Below are 6212 nucleotides of genomic sequence, written 5' to 3' on the forward strand. Positions count from 1 at the left end.
GACTATTCCTTCCTTCGAATTGATATGCTACTTTTGTAGATTCCCTCACATGTCGGCGTCTTACCGTCGGCGGAAATGAACTTCAAAAAGTTCATAATTAAAAAAAACGGCCTAGTTGAATTTGTCGTGTTCGAAGATGTATAATTATAACAAGTTCTGCTGAATAGTTCTATTTGAGGTCAATGTACTGATCATACTGCTGCCCGTGCTCACCAGTTCAATACAAAACACAACTTAATGTAACCCACGAAAAATCATCGGAGTTTTTTTCCCACTCTGCACTGGTAAAGCGTGTGCATGCATTCCTTTACTTCTCATATATGCAAACGTTCTTCTGAGAACAAGGTTCTTGTGAATTTCATGAAGATGTTGACTACTTAAATCAACCTCTTCTGAGATCTGTGGGTACTAACCTAGCACGGCGTCATTGCCGTCCTCTGGACTGCCTTGCTACTGATTCCCCAGATTATCAGCCGCAGCCAGCAGAGATAAAATTAAACATAACTTTCAGCTCAATTAGGATTTCGCATAAGGCTGAGAGAGGGGAAAATCAATCAATTCCCTCCTAATAAACCATATGGTACAGCGAAATTTACTTGTAAGCTTAATTTTCTCAATTGCAAAAGGCTTCATCAATAAATCCAGGCTTCACTGTTGACAACTCACAATATCATTGATGAGCCAGTAAAAGTCTTGATACATCTAGTGAAAAAATAGGCTCCCAAAATTGCGCTACATGAAAATCGCGCTATTATTTTTTATCAAATATAATGCTTTAGATTTTGGGTTGCAAAATTTGAACAAATCAAACGTAACAGATGTGTAAGTGAAGATATCACTCGTAATGGAGACGTCTCCTTGTCGTCATACGACTAGAGTGTATGCAGATTTATCTATGAGTTTAAATTTAATTACACTTAATTTTTTTAATTACACTTAAATGTAAAGGAGACACGGTTCATTATTCAAACTTAAGAAAATACTTCTTAGGTAGTACTCTATTCTAGTTTGTAAGTACTAAAAATACTTCTTGGTACTCAACTCTACCATTCAAATTGCGTCTTTAGAACGGCAGTAATAGAGTTCAATGTACTTATACACGGGGCTAGTAGTTGCGTATATTGGTTGCGTCTACGGGAGCGCAGCCCTGCACCACAAATTTAGCTCGTAAACAAGCCCTAGCGCCAACGCCTACCCTATAATGCAATAAGTAACTAAACTCAGCTCACACCCAAGAAGCTGTAGGTAACTGAGTCATCTCCCCACACCAACTTTAAGGAACACCTACCTCACTCCACAGCCTGCGGAATCAAATAGTCAATTGTCAACAGGTCCTACTCCACAAAATTTTACCCCATACTATCACTTCTTACACACGCCGTAAGCCTTACTGGCCGCAGACCACGCCGGATCACCGTAAACCTGCTTTGCTATTTGCAGGACTGGCGTAATCCCGCCGCACTCCACGGGCAGAAGCGCAAACCGCCGTCCTTATAACGCCATGCCCCGGCTCTCCCCCTTCGCAGCCATAAGGCTTTCTTCAATTGCTGATCAGTTGTGCGCCAGGTTAGGTTAGGTTAGGTCCCTCCATCGCGCCAGGCGCATTACTGATCGGGCAACGAGAAAAGCCTTCTGCTGGCTGCGAAGGAGAGCCGGGGCATGGCGTTATAGGGACTGCGGTTTGCGCTTTTGCCTGTGGAGTAGAGCGCCATGAAGCAGTGGCTGTGACGTAACGGCGCTGTTATGTCGGGCGCTTATTTTCAAAAGCCGCGAATACGCCAGGCTGTGTTTAATACAAGCACGCAACAGTTTGGCTATTTGCCCACGACTGTTGCTTCGGTGGCTTGATGTTATCTGGCTGATTGATTCATATCCAGGAAAGGAAATGACACCTATGGCTTTAGGCACTTAATCACACAGGCTAATATGCCCTCTAGCGTGATAACGAGCGGAAAGGAATAGATATTGAACTGTAGGCAAGGGCTATGTAGGGGTCTATACTGCGTCCCGCGTCTACTACAGTTTTGCAGGTCGCGAGCCTATACACGAGTATAGTGTTTTCGGTACACTGCTGACTGCGCTCGCGTCAGTGCGACGTTGGGAGTTGTCGAGTAAGGGTGTGCACGGTGGAGTCAAGCGAGAGCAAGGCAGCAGTGCTCGCTACAGTGGGCGAGAGAGAGAGAGCGACACAGCTATGCTCGGTATGACGGCCGGGCGGCTACTGAGCGCAATATTATATTATTTATAGCAGTCTATTGCGCTCAGTAGCCGCCCGGCCGTAATACCGAGCAGAGCTGCGTCGCTCTCTCTCTCTCGCTCACTGAAGCGTGCACTGCTATCGTGCTCTCGCATGCCTCCACCGTGCACACCCTTACTCGACAACTCCCAACGTCGTACTGACGCGGGCGCAGTGTATCGAAAACGGGACGATTGAAATAACCCAGCATTGCCCAATACCAGCATAATTTTCATACTTCATCCCGTGCGCAAGCATGCTGCAGAGCAAATTAGCCAACATGATTACTTGCTGAAAGCCACAGGGACTAAATTCCTTCATGGATGTAAACCAGCGAGCCAATGACCTGCAAGCCGCCAAAACAATGGTCGTAACCCACACGCTAAACCCCAAAATATTTCTATTCCATGCAGCCTAGCCTCTTCCCCACTTTCGATAAAGAACGCCCTGCGCCACACTGCTACCTCTCCAGCCTGTCCGTTCTGCTGGAGGCTAAACCTCCACGCTTACCCCCTGCTCCCCCTCCTTTCGGTACCAGCTTGCGGAAGAAGTTTAACCAAACCTAACCTAACCTAACCTAACCCCTTAGCAAGCTGGTACCGAAAGGAGGGGGAGCAGGGGGTAAGCGTGGAGGTTTAGCCTCCAGAAGAACGGACAGGCTGGAGAGGTAGCAGTGTACTGATAGCACTGTGGCGCAGGGCGTTCTTTATCGAAAGTGGGGAAAGGGTTAGGCTGCATGGAATAGAAATTTTTGGGGGTTTAGCGTGTGGGTTACGACCATTGTTTTGGCGGCTTGCAGCTCATTGGCTCGCTGATTTACATCCATGAAGGGATTTAGTCCCTGTGGCTTTCATCAAGTAATCATGTTGGCTAATTTGCTCTGCAGCATGCTTATGCACGGGGTGAAGTATGAAAATTATCCTGGTATTGGGCAATGCTGGGTTATTTCAGTCGTCCCACGCAACCAATATACGCGACTACTAGCCCCGTGTATAAGCAACTACGACGGTACGAACCCCTGTTTATTAACAAGTATTCCTACGACTGTGGCGACTAGTTGCCGAGTGACCGACATGATTGTGTTGATGAATCAGGTAGTAATAATTTCAATAGTGGCAGCAATATTCAACTTAAAAATTTCAATTATAATTTTATTTTCTCAATTTGTAACCTTAGGATACGCATTTTAATGTTCTGAAGACGGTTCGGTTGCCAGGACTCTGGTTCTAGCAATGTTTAGAGGCGAGAGACTACGTCGATGTGCACCCTCTGCAATACTCATTGATTCTAGATTTAAAATTAATCGCCCTTGCCTGCAATCAACACTATTTTAGTCATATTTATTCAAATATTTACTGTAGAGAGAATTAGTTTCTCACGGATTCTCGTTTTAAATACGGTTAGCATTGATCATTATTGACAGTAAGATGAGCATTGAATGACTGAATTTGACTAAGTTTACTAAGGCAAATTTTTATGTAAGTAGCATGTAAATGTCAGTCGTCACTACAGTCCGGAATGCATCAGAAAAAATGCACGTGCTTAATCATATAGAGCTCTTGGGCGCTCTGAATCCCAAGTCATGTGGACCAGACGGCTTCCACCCTAGATTGCTCAAGTAATCAGCAACCGTCCTGGCCGGCCCTTTGACAGAGTTCTCTAAAAAAACGAAAGAAATGACCGGCCGATTGGAAAGTAGCCGAAGTGACACCATTGTTCAAAAAAGGTGACAAGATAGTCCCGGTAACTATCGCTCTGTCAGTCTGGCAGGTGTTAGTGGGATGCATGCCAGAGGCCAGCATTGCCCAAGACCAGCATATTTTTCATCCTCCTTTCCGTGCGTAAGCCTGCTAAAGGGCAGAGTAGACTAAGGGATTATATGTTAAAAGCCAAAGGTATAAATCCCCTTCGTGTAAATTAACCAGCGAGCTAATGAGAAGTAAGCCATCAATACAATCGCTCTACGCCGTATTTAAATCCGCCCAACAGCTCTATCCCATGCCATCTAACCTCACGATTTTCGGTAAGCAACTCCCTACGCCATACCGCTGTTGATACACAGCCAGCACTCCAGCCCGTCCGTTTGTCGCAGCTGTTTTCCCCCGGCATAACTCTATCTCCACGCTTACCCCGTCTCCCCGCCTTTTTTCACCAACTGCCGGACGGCTTTTCTTAGTTTCTACTCACTCACTTGACTGCATTACGCTATGAAAAGAGGATCTATACGAGTTGTAACCTAACCAAACCTAACCTAATTCGGATAAGCATTAAAGGTCTGCGAGATAAGCGCCTCCAGTTAGCCATGCGATAATGGTAGAGAGTCGGGGTAAGTGTGGGGGGAAGAAGATGCTGGGGGATAGTAAGGCAGGGAAACAGTGACGCGGGGTTAACGTCTTGCGGAGTAAGTAAGGTGATGACGCATTACCGTTTGTTACAGTTCACATTTGCGGCAATGCAGTGTGGTCAGCGGACACTTAGGATAACAGCATGTGTAAGAAGTGATGGTATGGGTTATAAAGCATTGGAGAACAACGTATTGACCGTTAACTATGTGAAGGAGCAGCTTGTGTGCTGAAGCAGTGTTGGTTTGAAGTTCGTGTGGTGAGCTAGGTCAATTGACTACAGCTGCTTAGGTGCCAGGATGACAATATCTATAGCATTTAGATGGTTGATGTTGGCTCCAGGGCTGATTTGAGCGTTAATTTGCTGGTCTACGGCTGCGCACCCTTGTTAGTAAGGTAATGGAATCTATTCCGGGGGATTGGATTATCGAGCACTTGACCGTTAGCCATCTCCTATCAGGCTGGATCAATAAAACGTGAAAAGAATTATGTCAATGGTGGACATGGATGTTGTACAAGGACCAGAAGAAATAAAGTGAAGTGAAGAAAAACAATCTAGAAACTTCATAAACATTTGTCATGTCCAGGTGCAACGGCTAGCCTGAAGTGAGTCAACACGTTGTTCTCCAATGCTTTATAACATATACCATCACTTCTTACACATGCTGTTGTCCTAAGTGTCCGCTGACCACACTGCATTACCGCAAATGTGAACTGTACCAAACGGTAATGCGTCATCACCTTACTTACTCCGCAAGACGTTAACCCCGCGTCACTGTTTCCCTGCCTTACTATCCCCCAGCATCTTCTTCCCCCCACACTTACCCCGACTATCCACCATTATCGCATGGCTAACTGGAGGCTTTTCTTGCAGACCTTTGATGCTTATCCGTATTAGGTTAGGTTAGGTTACAATTTGTATAGATCCTCTTTTCATAGCGCAATGCAGTCAAGTGAGCAGAAACTAAGAAAAGCCGTCCGGCAGTCGGTGAAAAAAAGGCGGGGAGACGGGGTAAGCGTGGAGGTAGAGTTATGCTGGGGGAAAACAGCTGCGACGAACGGACGGGCTGGAGTGCTGGCTGTGTATCAACAGCGGTATGGCGTAGGGAGTTGCTTACCGAAAATCGTGAGGAGGTTAGACGGCATGATATAGAGCTGTTGGGCCGTTTTAAATTCGGCGTAGAGCGATTGTATTGGTGGCTTACTTCTCATGAGCTCCCTGGTTAATTTCCATGAAGGGGATTTGTACCTTTGGCTTTTAACATATAATCCCTTAGTCTACTCTGCCCTTTAGCAGGCTTACGCACGGAAAGGAGGATGAAAGATATGCTGGTTTTGGGCAATGCTGGCCTCTGGCATGCATCCCGTCGAACCAGCCCTCGGTCGAACGGCCACTTGTCGAAGGACGATAAATTTTGGAACAGAACTATGCTATCTGAAACCTAACCTCAGATTCAGATACGGTGAACGTAAAATTACGTAATTTAACGATGCCCGGAAGTCATATTCGATCCGCGGCCTGGTGGTGCACGGCAGGTGGTGGTCAAGGCCGGAAGAGGACAAAGCCAAGTGGTGCACGGCTGATTGGTGGATGTCCGGAGAGATCAAAGGCGTTCGATTCAGGGCTCATTGGT

This window comes from Hyalella azteca, unplaced genomic scaffold, assembly GCF_000764305.2.
Source record: "Hyalella azteca isolate HAZT.00-mixed unplaced genomic scaffold, Hazt_2.0.2 contig14917, whole genome shotgun sequence".
Lineage (NCBI taxonomy): Eukaryota > Metazoa > Arthropoda > Malacostraca > Amphipoda > Hyalellidae > Hyalella > Hyalella azteca.